This window comes from Phalacrocorax carbo, chromosome 1, assembly GCF_963921805.1.
Source record: "Phalacrocorax carbo chromosome 1, bPhaCar2.1, whole genome shotgun sequence".
NCBI lineage: Eukaryota > Metazoa > Chordata > Aves > Suliformes > Phalacrocoracidae > Phalacrocorax > Phalacrocorax carbo.
This window is the reverse complement of record NC_087513.1, coordinates 215,125,358-215,140,016: the sequence shown is the minus strand read 5'-3', so window position 1 is coordinate 215,140,016 and position 14,659 is coordinate 215,125,358.

Below are 14,659 nucleotides of genomic sequence, written 5' to 3'. Positions count from 1 at the left end.
AGCACATTATTACAGCATGTTTAATTTCTTCCTGAGCCCAATAATCTCCTAAATAATCAGTCTTGACATTTAAACAGGGAGGCATTTGTGGCAAGAAATACATGCAATGCCAAAGCTGGCTGAATAAACAGAAAAAGGCAAAAAAAATCTTGAAGTGCTACAAGGAAAAGGCTGAAATAGAGAGAGGGTGGGGGGGCTCAACCAATAACTTTTACATCTGTGTCAACTACCTGTAACACCAGAATGTTCAACTGCAGAAGAGTTATAACAATACAAACCAGTGGCTGGCAAAGCCATCATCTCACGGCTATTCGGTTCTCCCATCCCTGGGCTACTGCTAGGAAACGGGTTTAGCCTCTTCTTTGACTTCCCTGCAGCCACCATTGGCTTTCAGTGCCGTGCAGGTACATCGTCTTCTCCCCACCCCTTCCTCCGCAATATGCTTCTTTTCCCCTTTTAAATAAATTACCCTCTGTAGGATCACAGGATCAAAGAATCATTAAGGTTGGAAAAGTCCTCTAGGATGTTGTGATGTGTCACTCCTGCGGTGTAAATTAGAAGTGATTGACCTGCACATCTGAACCCAAAATGACTGCCAGACCGCAGCGCTGCCTGGTGGGAAACACATCTGCAGCCCACTTTCTGGTGGGTCAGAAAACCACTGCCACCACCACCACCACCGTAGCACTGTTCCCTGCAGAGCCACTGGGGTCCCAGGGAGAGACCGACAGCATCGCTCCCTTCCCCTGCAGCACATCCCTCCATCTCCAGCAGGCAGGAGGTCTCTGGGTGCCTGGTGGGTTACTGGGTAGATGAAGTTACTGGGTAACAGGGTGCTGCTGGTCCTGGGTGAAGAAAGGCTCCAGGGCTACCGGTGCTAAATGCCCAGAGGCAGACGCGTGACTTCTAAACCATGCTCCTCTCACGCGTGGTTTGCAACGGTTGCGATGGCCCATGCCATCCTCACAGCAGCCTCTGGTCTGCCGGGCTGTGCTGTGAACAGCTGCCATAGTTGCCTGGAGCACCCATAAATCTTAACGAGCAGCGGGTCTTTGATCCCAGGTGATCCCCATGAGGAAGCAGCTCCTGACGCTCGCCTGTGCGGAATTCACTTTCTCCTATTAGATGGCCACCGGTCACAGCTAACGTGGGCCTGGGCTTTCTCAGGTGCCGCCGTGTCAAGACTTGGGAGCCTTTAAACAACCCTGCACGGGCTTGTTGTGAATCTCAAACATCTCAACCTACTCCTGTTCAGGGCAGCTACTCCTCCTTCTCTACTCTCCTCTTATCAGCTCATCGTCACCCCTTTCTCATGGCCTCCTGCTTCATCCCCTTCTTTATCAGCACAGGCCACTTCTGTGGGACCCTCTTCCCCAACCCATCTCTAACCACTAACAGCCTCCAGGGGATTTAACCTGTGGAAATGAACTTCACTAACAATATACTAAACAATTGAAGTAAGAATTTGATTGACAAGTAGCAACAGAGACCTGTCTCTGACCATGAGCCTGGAGGCAGGAATTTGCCACAGATATTTCAAATATCTAAATTCTGCCTCTTTTTTCCCTTTTAGTTGTCTAATTCCAAGATCTCAGCAAAGTTCAGTGGTGAGCGGTTGTCTCCTCAAATAGAACAACAAGGTTTTGAAACAAATAGAGCTCTTCTTGCCTGGGAGCTACACTCCACCTCAGACTTGTTGGGTCTTTGTGGAGAGGGTGAGTCACATAACTGTGGGGTTTCTTACACTTTCCTTGGGAGTTTTTGGTGGTGACCAGTATTGAAGACAACATGTCAAAGTGGGTCAGAATAGCACAGCAGCTCCCCTGGTCCTAGATATGTTTGTTACTAGTTTTGGTCATCTCTCCTACATTCTCCCCTTCTTAAAGCTGTATATGCTTCTCTGCACTCTGCGACGATCAAAGATCCCAGTCCCAGAAGGCCAAATGAAGATAATTTTGAATGATATCACCCAAGCCTCAACCCTATTCCTTCCTGTGGCAGACCCCGTAGACGTTAGCTGCCAACTCCCAGATAAATCCTCCTTCCAATAGCTCACAGGCTATTGAATTGCGGCGGCAGAGCTGGCAGGGTTACAGGACTTCCCTTGGACAGGACAGACAGGGTGATGGGGCAGAGACGATAAACATAACACCCAGACATGGGCAGTCGTGATAACCCTGCAGATGGCATCGCTGTAGTGATGGACCACAGAGGTTCTCCACATCTGCTACCCAATTTGAGGCAAAAAGCAGGACAGAAGTCTTCACACACAGCTCTGCTGTAAGGATGTCTCCTGCTAGGCAAGGTTTGTGGTAGGGAGAACGTTTCTTATTACACCAGTCTGCTACTGATTAGTAGACAAGGTTTCCATCACACCAGGCCTTCTGCAGGCCTGAAATAGAAGCAACAAAATTCTGTGGTGGTCACACTTCACTAGCAAGTGCTTGGAGTTTAACTAGATGTGTGAGTTGACTGAAAGAAAACAAAAGTTAAGTGCAAGCTGTTCAGGAATTAAAGGAGGAGGGAGGTAAGATGGTTATTTCCATGGGGAAAATAGGGAGTTTATCACCTGTGGTACATGGAGAGCTTGATGGAGGAGGGAGGGAGTTGTGATTCCTCAGGCAGCTTTATTTCTTAGTGAAAAAAACATTGTGAAGAAGAGAGAGAGGGCAGAAACGAGAAACTCATGAAGTGGCTTCCACCCTCCCAGACCTGGGTCGTACACTGGGTTTCCTCTACGGAAGAAGCCTCCCAACCAATGTCAAACTGGTGCAGAACAAAACAGTCAAAACACAGGAACTCTAATGCATTTTAACTGGGTTTTAAATTATCTTTAAGCATCGCTATCTCAACTGTTTGTCTTCTGATATTCTCTAAGCTAGTTAATTAAAATTATTCCAGTCAGAAGGGGTTTTTTTCAACACTATTTGAAGACTCCATCACAAAAGTCCCAGCTAGCTGCCAAGGGTCTGGGGAAGAAATGCCGTCCACCCGCTGCGTGCCTACGCCACTCTTTATTTATGGTAAACTTTGAGGAGCTGGGCTGAAACCAGGCACCAGGCTGATACCTGACACCAGCTCTGAGCCAGAGCCTGGCTGATTTACACTGGGGAACAAAGCCAAAGGGAAATACAACTGCATGAGGGGAAGGAGTTGGCACTGCAGTGTATGGGGGTATGCAATCAGCCAGCACCTTAATGGAGGCAGTCCATTTTGGAGTAATAATCTTGGTCCTCCTGTACCTTTTTTATTTTCCATGTGTTAACATAAAAACCTCCAATGGGCACTATCTGCTGTAATTTCACATTTCTCAAGGTCACTGACACCCAAAATGTGAAAGATTACGTCACTGCCTCCAGGCTTGGATCTCGATTACCCAACTGCAAACCTTGAGTGTTGCCAGTCGTCTCGCAGCAGACTCTGGCCTGTGAAGGCATTAAATAGGCCTGTGTGTGGCCAGGCAAGATGTGGAGCCCAAATACGTGTAATAGCTTTCAGATTTCATTGTATTCCCACACAAGCCTGTGCCCTGTATCTGCGCCATTAACCTCTGAACTCTGTTCCCACGACCATATCACCCATGTTTGGGACAAATACGACTCAAGAGATAAGCCACCTGGCCAACCCACATTTGGGAGAAATACAGCTCAAGAGCTAAGCCACGTGGCCAACCTGGATACCTTGGTATCACCAGCACAACACTGAGGGCTGGGAACACCTTAAACTATGATTTAGATAGCTTAGCTTCCCAATATTTGGCTTTCATAGAAGCTGTAAGCTGCAAAAGATTTTGACCTTTGTGTATGGGAAAGTGTTTAAAAAGTTTGCAAATCCTGCCCGTTTTTGAAGGATGATAATGCAGTACTTTATAGTTCTGAGAGGGTTGTGTTTTTTTTTTTAATGCTATGTTTGCATCAGGGACTTCCTTTGCTTTGTGTTGCTGGGCGTTGGGGGCGGGAGGTTGGTTTCGGGGAGCTAATGCTGCTGGCACGGAAGGCTGCAGCTGCTTGGTCTGGGACTGGAAAGGCTGAATCACTCTTTGCGTTGAAGTCCAAAACTTCCCACGAACTGGTCCCATCCCAGCAGGGGATGCAGCCTGACATTGTATGAAAAATCCCAAAGATGAGCAGGAGGAGAATTGAAGTGGGTTTATTACAGCTTTATTCTTCCACAAAGTCCAGGCCAAGAAAAAACAAGACAGTACCCAAACCTGTCAGTGTTTAAGAGGTATTTGGGCAATACCCTTAACAACATACTTTAACTTTTGGTCAGCCCTGAACTGGTGAGGCAGTTGGACTGGATGATCACTGTAGGTCCCTTCCAATTGAAATAGCCTATTCTATTCTATTAGTATCAACACCAAACAGGTCATCTACATCGGTCTATCCACTCCTTGTAGGGACCATGCAGAAAGAAGGGAAGGATTGGATATGGTGGTATTGATCCTAAGTGATGCTATCGCAGAATCCCAGAATCCCAGACCGGCAGGGGTTGGAAGGGCCCTCTGGAGCTCATCCCGTCCCATCCCTGCTGGAGCAGGCACCCCCAGAGCAGGGGCACAGGGCCGCGTCCAGGCGGGGGGTGAATGTCTCCAGGGAAGGGACCCCACAGCCTCTCTGGGCAGCCTGTGCCCCTGCTCTGGCACCCGCACAGCAAAGGGGTTTTTTTCTCATTAAATACGAAAAAGATGCACAGCCAGGACCTTCAACTACCCAGAGACAAGCTGGTGCCAGACGCTCTGCGCATGGGTTGCAGCTAAGGCCAACCAGGCAACAGTGAGAACTCTAGCAGGAGCTGTGGACCACAGTTACAAAAGACCTTCTGAGGTTCCCTGGAGCTGTGTCGGTCACAACAGGCTCCACCAGGACCTGCGTTATCAACACGACATTTTCAGACCCACCAGCAGCGCAGAAGATCCGAGTCCTGGGTGCACCAGCATGAAATGTCAGACTGCGTTCGGGTTCAGATGGCCAAAGCATGGTATTGCAGTACTGTCAGGGTCACGAGGTGTATTGATGGGATCTGCAGATTAATTAATGCGCTGTGAAAAGCACGGTGGCAGAGCTGAATGCTGATCCTCAGCAGGGACAACTTGATAGTCATTTGGTGAAAACACTAATTTTGGCCTGGCTGAGGTTCACCGTGCACAATCCCTCGTGTCTGCTTCATACAATAAAAGCAAATAGCCAGGAGGAAAAAATCAGACGGCTTGCCCACCGCTCCTGCAGCCCACTCTGCAATCACCTTAGCTCATCTCAAAGGGGGTGGCCTTTCAAATCCTGCCTTTCATTTTAAAAATGATTAATCTCCGTTCTTGCCAAGAACAAAAGGACCTACAGCGGGTTTTGCATTCAGCGAGGAAAACCAAGAAAAAAAGCGAGCAACCTTTCATTTTATACACCATCAGTCATGGGCTACTGGTTTTTGGTGGAAGAGCTGACAGGCAGTTGTGCCAGAACCAGAAGGGACCTAGCTGTAGGCACAGCTTGTTAGAAATGACCTGGGGGCTGTGAAAACTCGCCTCCTTTGAAATGAGTATGAAACAGTTTGATTTTTTGCTCCATTTAATGTGGGCTCAGCAGGAGCTGGAGATGGGTGCCAAAGTGAAGCCAAGCAAAAATCACTCAGCCGAGCCTTCCCAATGTCTCTGCTGCTCGCCAGGGCATTTGGTTACAGAAGCGTGAGTTCCTCTCACTCGTGCCAAACATATTGCTACGGGATGAGTAATTTTGCCTTTATAAATTGAGCCGTCACTGGGGTAGGCAGACGGCAACACAGAATTGCACACAATTCTCCCAGTCCTTCCCGCTCTGATATCTCTGGAGCGATCTGGGGTTAGCGATATAGCTCAAAGCACTTTCAATTTAAACACCAGCCTGGATTCAAAAAGAAATCCCCAAACTGAGCTTTTTGGAGCTGGGGAGGCGGCCTTTCTTAAGTCCAGCTCTTTGCTCTGACATGGAGAAATGTGATTTTGCAATTCAAAAATTGGTGCTCGAGGAAGCTGATTGAAGTGTTTAAGGTTTCCCATGGAGAGAAACTGGTTGAATAACAGCAGTTATAGTTCACTTTTTTCCTTAACATTTTTGGAACTTGAAAAATTAGTTGAACAAATTGGAGTCTTTTTTTTTTCCATAGTGTTAAAGCCGTTTGCCTAATAACCAGTACAACTGAGGATTAATTCTGTCAGCATCTCTGTTGTATCATATCAGATCTTTTTTTCATATTTATTTTGTCATTTCCATCTTCCATTACATAAGGAAGAAGAAAATTGACAGGTCCTGATTTTCACTCTGTTCTGCTTGAATCAAATTAGGCCAATATGTAACAACTCAGTAATTCACATTTCTGAATCAGAAAATCTAAGTCCCTCTCTGCTTGCCTTTCTACAAACAGTTCAAATTATTTCCTGAGGAAAATCAGTCCAGGACTACACAGTTGTATTGGTGGAGATTGTACCCCTTCCTCTTCATCTGAGTAGATAAGAAGGAAGATGATAACTGAAATATTAATATTGTAAATGGTTTCACTGATCAAATCAGGTGGGAAAGGAGAAAGACAACTGAAGACTGAAGATCATAGCTGCAGGGGAACATCATCTACTGCGTTTCCCCTGGGTGAGGGTTTTCATTAGAAGATGTCCTTATACTAATTAACTGTAAGTCGACTTATTCCCCATGTCCCTCGTGATTATGTTACGATTATCGTTTCAAAGGCAGATGATATTTTAGCAAACAACAACTTGGCAACAGGGAGAGAGTAAAGACCAGTTGTTTCTTATTTAGTGGTGATGTGAATTTGAATGCAATAGGATGCCATGAGTCAGCGGTGGGAGGGACTGTCCTTTTACTGCACTCCATGTAAGTGCAGGACATAATTTCTTCCTAAAAAATAGATCAGTTATTCAGATAAAGCACTTGAACTTTGAGATATAAAAATATGTGCCCTTTTCATTGCTAATACCAGATCTATAATAAAGACAACTGTGTGCCACCACTGGAAAAGCTTTGAGATTTCACTCTCTGCAACTACCTGAAAGGAGATTGTGGCAGTGGGTGTTGGTCTCTTCTCCCACGTAGTAAATGAAAGGACAAGAGGAAAGGCCTCAAGCTGTACCTGGGGAGGTTCCAATTGGATATTGGGAACAACTTCTTCACCGAAAGGGTTATCAAGCATTGGAAGAGGCTGCCCAGGGAAGTGGTTGAGTCACCATCCCTGGAGGTATTTAAAAGACATGCAGACGTGGCACTTAGGGTCATGGTTTAGTGGTGGCCTTGGCAGTGTTAGGTTAATGGTTGGGCTCAATGATCATAAAGGTCTTTTGGAACCTAAATGATTCTGTGATTCTATGAACAACCAGGCAAAATAAGCTACAGAAAATGGGTCCCTGTGCATTTGGAGAGAAATGGAGTGAAATTCAATGAGTTGTACAGTGTAAAAAAAAAAATCTCTGGGTTATATAAAGGATGAACTTGTCCCAGAAGATTTGGGTTCATTTCTTTGGTAACTAGCTCTATGTGACAAGCTCAGCGAGCAATGCCTCAATGGAGTGTGCATCTGTCCCCTGATGATTCAGGACTTCAGGCGGCTCCCAATGACAAACCATTCCTCATCCTGCCAATATTCCCACTCAAATCCATTAAGATGAGTAAAACGGGAGTCAAAAATCCATGTCTTGAGTAGCACTCCCCTCCTATCAACCGCTCTGTTTTCACAGTGCTATTGCTGTTATTTTTGGACACAGCAATGCACATTTCCTGCTAAGACTCATTTCCACTATAATTTATAGTCCTGTTTCTACAGCGGGTTGAAGGTTCTTTGGATCGCAATAGCAAACATGTTGCTTATCTTGCTGGTGTAGGTCCAGTGGTCGTCTGCCTGAGACGTGGTAGGCTCATCTATCTGGGATTGCACCTCGGTCAGTGTAGGAGTCATACACAAACCACCTGCCATGTTCCTTGCTGACGGATGATGATTTTCATGCAAGAGGCATCACACCCTTCTCCTGTCTGGGGGCTGCTCCGCAAGAAGTCAGGGAAAGAAGTGCTAAAAAGCATGTTTCACAGGGATGAGCTGGAAGACATCTGCAGCCTTTGTGTGTCCCATTTCATCTGTAACAAAATTTGATTTATTTTCTAGCCCAGGCCTGTGAAAACTCCAGGAAACAATCGAATTAACTACAATGCTGGCTATAATACACATTTGAACTGACGTGGAAAAGTCTAAACTTTAATTTTATTATGTCTGTAACAACATTTGTGTTTATACTAATAAATGCAACACGTCTACAGTAATCCCACAAAGTGCAGTTATCTGCTCTGAGCTGAAAGTGGTCCAGCTAACCCAAAATAAGACCACGTGCACAGAGGCAGACAGGATCATCTCCCCTTACTCGTTTGTGCCCAAAACACTAACAAAAGTGTCCAAGGAATGGAAAAATGGGAACTCTTGTACAAGTCCGTCCACAGTGCATTGGGTAGAGCAACAAATGCCCTTTGGGGCAGAGATCTCCTTCCAATAGCCCCAAGATCTGGGTGTCCACCAATGTTCACGCCTCAGTTACCTTGGATTAACAAAACTTCTGTCTTGTTCTTATAATGTGTGTATTGGCTTCTTTTCTGTGTAATTTATCCTTTTAGCCCAGGACATAGTCTTCTATTGATGTGATCTTGCCATCAGATGAAATATAGGCTTGAATGCCATCACAACCCACTTCCAATCCAGCTGGTGCATCCCCAGCAGCGGCCTCACTAGTGCTCCAACTCCTCTACTGCATCAAGACTAGGGAAGAGAAGCTGTAAGAAAGCATATGGGGGCAAAGAGTACCACAGAAGGGAGAAACCTGGGGGAGAGGAGGACTCTGCCCATGTCGCATGACCTCAGTCATATATCTATGGGGTTTCCCTACCTCCTGCCAGAGAAAAAAATCAGTTCACCAGTAGTCCCATCATTGGTCCAAAAGGTGGTTCCAGAAATGGAATTCTATGTTGTTGGTCCTTTTCCCATTTTATTGATGGCTCAGAGCTGGCAGTCAGGAAATCTGGTTCTTCCTCCCAGTTCTGTTACACGCTCCCAGTATGGCTGGGAACACGTCTCCTCATAATGACCTGGCGATACCAGGCCATGAAAAGGGGCTCGATGCTGCATGAATGCTCTGGTTCTTGTAGGCAAAGTCTCCAAATATTTTTAATTTCCACATGGCCTGTATTTTTCAAAATACATGGATATGGAGTTGCAGCGAATCGAGCCCCTAGGCTGGGCTTACCGAGCTATGTGTGCTCCCCAAAATACAGAAAGGTGCCTCATGGGATTCTCAAAGGTGTCTTGGCACCTAAATCCCACTGACTTAAGAGGTTGAAGCCTGGTCTGTTTAGGAGCTTTTGAAAATCCCAGCAGTGTCACTCTGAATCTCTGAGCTTGCATTGCTTTCTCCAGGGCAATGCCTGGTTATTGCTACATTTTCTGATGGCTCAGGCTTATTTGCCATTACCGGAAGGTTACCCTGGTAGTTAGACTTTAGTTTCTAAGCTAAGGAGGAGATTGCTTTACACAACGCCTTTCATCTTCCCTAATATGCTCCATATTATCCTCTTGATTTCTTCCATCTGGGCAAATCTTTTGTTGACCTCACCTGAAATCTAAAACCTTTCAAAATAAGCTCTTCCACTTTTCTCCTCTGATCCAGTAATGGTGGATGTGACTGGGAGGTCAGAAGTCTGAGATTAGTCGTGACCTCACTCTTGGGCTTCGCGTTGGCAGCAGGTTAGAGGCTTTGAACTTGGCATCCTGACAAATTGTTATTACTACATACCAGAAATCAGTTCACCCTCGTGTCTGTGGGAGGGTGTGGGGGGAAAGACAGGGAGATAGATTCCTTCAAAGAGCAAAGCTATTCCACACAGCACGACACTGAGACAGGAAGGTTTAACCCAAGAACCCCAAGGTAAAATCTTGACAGACACTAACTCCTAAAATACAGCCCAGAAATGCTCTTAATTGAATCCTAACTGGCCTAGATGATGTGGACAGTGAATAACGCTTGAGCTTTTATTTTCAGAGGGTGAGCTGCCAACCTCTCATGAAAACTGAGTAGGGACCAGATTTCTGCACTGAATGACTCTCACATTTTACAAATCCAAGAATAAATAAAGTCAGCCTGATGTGAATATTTAGTCTATAACCCCAAAAGACATGACAAGATCTTCAGGGTCATCTGACTCAGTTCCCTGTGATCAAAGGCAACCGCTTTGACTGAGGATGTTCTCAAACATACCAACCTCCCTCTGAAGAGATACATCTTCCTTTAATTTAAAGTTAGCCTTCATTATTGTCTGTTTTTAACCTGGAGAAATGAAGCCATTGCAATCTTCTTTCTGTCAGACTGTGTGCATGCTCATGTCTGTCCAGTCCTGCTATAAGAGCATCCAACTCCTTTGGCCAAGTACAACCACACTTGAAAGAGATTAGAGGCCAAAAGAGGCTTTGGTTGGTATCCTCAGAGAGCAAGGCTTTCTAGCCAGTCAAGCAGAGAGAGGCAGACCCATAACCACACCGAAGCCAGACAAATTCAGCTTGGAAATAGAGTCTGCGTTTTTAACAGCACGGCTGTTAAATGAGAAAAGCTTCAATCGGATTTTGTGTCTTCTTAGGCAGCAAAGTCAGTCAGCCTCAAGACACAAATCCAGAGGAAACCTGGCTCCTTTCTATCCAGAACTACCTGTTTCTTACATTTTAAAGTCACAGTGGGCCATAAGATCATCTATTCTGAGCTCCATATAATGTGGACCATAAAATTGCATATTCCAATAAGGAACCCAATAACTTGTGCTTGGCTAAAACCTCTGTTCCAGCAGGCATCTGCTCACAATTTGAAAATATCTGAAGAGGAAGAATCTACTACTTTCATTGGTATTTTGTCTCAACACTTAATCATTCCCACTGTTAAAGCACTGGGCCTCATTTTGAAATGAAATATGTCTGCTTTTAGGTTCCGGCCTTAGACCTCTGATAGACTACAAGGCTCTGTTGCCTCTGGGTGTTTTCTCCTGAGGACCTTTCTTGAGCCTCCTCTTGCCCTTCCCTCAGTAAGTGAAGCAGGTGGAGATGTAGCATGAGACTTGTTTTTCCCAGGCTTTTGAAACTTTTTGTGACTTTTCACTTTTGTTGGGAGGGGCCTTTCAAAATAGGTTGACATAGCTATAGTTTGGGTAACCTACAAAGTAGATTTTTATTGATGCAGGCAATGCACATGAGGGACCTAAGTAGAGGGAAGGGTGAAGGGTGAAGAGGCAAAAATTCAAACAACCCAGAAGTCTCATTTTTCAGTCTGGTGTGGGCCTTTGGTGGTGTTAAAATGTTCATGTTGTTTGATAACATCATCTCTTCTCCTAAAATCATTAAGGCAGAAACTAGCTTCTCAGAGAGAGCCAGACAAAGAAGCAGTGACATTTTCAGGGCTTACAAGAAGCTTTCGCTAAGGATGGGGAAGGGTCAGAGAAGACACAGGAATGGTAATGCGATATCCTCACGGCCTGATGACCATGCCCTAGAAATGGTGGCTCATACAGTTTCCCTTCTGGCGTTCACAGAATCCCAGGCTGGTGGGGGTTGGAAGGGCCCTCTGGAGCTCACCCCGTCCCACCCCCTGCTGGAGCAGGCACCCCCAGAGCAGGGGGCACAGGGCCGCGTCCAGGCGGATGCATGGTTCTTCTGGCACAGCCTGGCTAGGTCCTAGCTCTTGCTCTAAAGGATGTCTAAATTTAACTGCAGTAGATAGGAGAGCACAGAGGCTATTCTCAGTCAATCTGATGGAGTTCATGGAGGGTGAAAAGCAGAACTTGAATATTTGTGCAGACTGGCTTCAGTTCTTAAGGCCCTCACTGCCTGGCCCAGTGGTAACACAGCCCATAAATCTCTCCTTGCATAGTTTTCATTTTTAAGTTCTCCTTTAAAACAAAAACCTGCATCTGGTGGAAGAATAAGCCAAGTATAACAATGGCTCATGGGGTGTGGTGGTAAAGCAGTTAAGTGTCTCAGTGCAGATGAAGAACCACGTGTTGGAGCCTTCCTCTAGCTTCAGGACACCGACCACCCGCGGCAGCTTCATCCATCGCGGGCCACCAGCAGATGGGTCATGGGATGCACAAATCACAGCTGGTGCCTTCAGCTCAGGACCAGCCTCTGGTTTTCAGTGACGAGCCCAGCTACAGCCCAGCCCTGCGGGAATGCAGCAGCTAATGCCACAGAGACCATCCACGTGCATGTTCTCCACCGCAGTCACCTGCAGAAAGCAAGCTGAACCTTAAAAGGGAAAATGGTGAGTCAGAAAAGGGAAATTAGCTAACATAGGTTTGGGGAAGTCTATTCTGCAAGGATGCAGCACGTCCTTCACTTAACATAGTGTTTTTATTTCCTTGATTTTTTTTTTTCTTTTGCGGAAGAGTTGGAAGGGAGCAAACAGGGTGGCTGACCTGCCGAATGCATGCCTATCTTCGCAAGCATGCTGCTGAGCGGGAAACGTACCTTCGCATGTGCAAACAGGGACCCACTTAGCACTTCATGGCAGCCTGATGCTATCACAGAATCCCAGAATCCCAGACTGGTGGGGGTTGGAAGGGCCCTCTGGAGCTCATCCCGTCCCACCCCTGCTGGAGCAGGCACACCCAGAGCAGGGGCACAGGGCCGCGTCCAGGCGGGGGGTGAATGTCTCCAGGGAAGGGACCCCACAGCCTCCCTGGGCAGCCTGTGCCCCTGCTCTGGCACCCCCACAGCAAAGGGGTTTGTCCTCATGTTCAGGTGGAGCTTCCCGTGTTCCAGCTTGTGCCCGTGGCCCCTTGGCCTGGCGTTGGGCACCACTGAAAAGAGCCCGGCCCCATCCTCCTGACACCCACCCTTCAGATATTTATAGGCATTGATGAGACCCCCCTCAGCCTTCTCTTCTCCAGGCTGAACAAGCCCAGGTCTCTCAGCCTTTCCTCACCAGGGAGATGCTCCAGCCCCTGATCCCCTTGGCAGCTCTGCGCTGGCCTTGCTCCAGCAGTTATTGCCTCACTAGAATATGCCAGATGAGAGAGGAGTACTGTATTGCACTGGACACTTCTTGTTCATGGGTCTGCTGAGATGAGATACCCACAGATCTCCCAGACTTAAAGCATGGGAGATCCAAAATGAAGAGAAAATTGGATTTAATGGGACCTTAGCCAACAAACTCTTCTGAGCACAACAGCACTGATCTGTGTGAAGCGTGTGAAACAGCACTAACAAGAAGAGGAAGAGGATTTAACCTTTGTTCCAGAAGACATAAATCACCATCCAGAGGGTGAAAAATGAGTAGCAACTCTACGGCTGTAAAATCCACATGCTATGCTAGGCTGAGAAAACAGCAACATTGAAAGTAGCAAATTTCCAGAGCCCAAAAGGAGCTAAATGGCTTTCCACAGACGTTAAAGTGTCCCTAAAGACACTTTGGTGAGCTGCCTGACTTTCATCCTTCAGGAAAAGAGAGGGGCAGGTTTTCCCCATCATGTCCCCATTCCTGCCAGCTCAGAGCAAGGCAGAGGCTTCAGCCCATCTCCTCTCCATGTAGACAAAGTGAAGGTCCATCAGGACGTATATTTGCTCCCATCCTGCACATGTCCAGCCCACCATCAGCAGAGCAAAGAAATTTCTCTCCTGATCTCTCAGTCGCAGGGCCATGCTGTCGTCTCGGGTGTCCCTAGCTCTGCTGCCTTTAATGGGCTCCGTGATTTGATGCCATCAGCGGAAGCCACCATAAGGGCTCTACCAACTTTGATGGAGGTTTTTAACAAGGGACAACGTGCTTCACACTGCAAGTCCTAATCTGTTGGTTGAATCTTGTGGGAAAGCACCAGACGAGCCTGTCCTGCAGCAGCGGAGAGCGCCGGTAGGTCCCCAGGTTTGGTTTTCCAAGGATGGTTTTGCTAGAGTTGCACTTCCCTGCGAGAGATGCCCAAGAGAGGAGAAACGATAGAAGGTGCTGTAAACATTTCAGGAATGGTTTCACGGGGCTGACAAGAAGGTCTTTACTTCATGAACCCTTGGGGGCTGGTGGGGACAGTGCCGGAGGGGGAAAGGAGAGGAAGGGCTGCCAGTGGGATAGGGAAGGCTAACAGGGATATAAACATACAGCCTCACATGCTGGGGTCTTTTTCTGTCTCGGGCAGGCCACTCTTTAGCTGACCGGTACTATCCTTTATTAGGGTTGTTCCCCAAGACATGGATGGGATAATGCAATGGTTTATAAACATTCACCTCCGAGTCATCCTGTGTGGAGTTCACAAAAGACACAAAGGGCTCAAGTTATTCCCGGATGATTGTGCTGTACAGACACCCAAACGGGGTGCAAAAGGAGCAGGCGTTCATATGCTACTGCGACGCACAAGTATTTAACCTTTTAAGGGTTATGCCAAAATATAATGGCATTAACTGGGACCGTCCCATTTTAACAGTTGCGCTTAGCAAGCTGGTTCCCCAACAGCAGGTGACAGCAGAACGTGGCTCTCTCCCGTGCAAGCTGTTTTGTGAGCCTGCCCGCTGCGACATGAAAGCTTATCTCAGTTTCGAGTTCTGGCATGGACATCTCGCCAACCACCGCCTCCAACCCAGCTTATGCTCACATTCTTCAGCAAGACGGATCGGC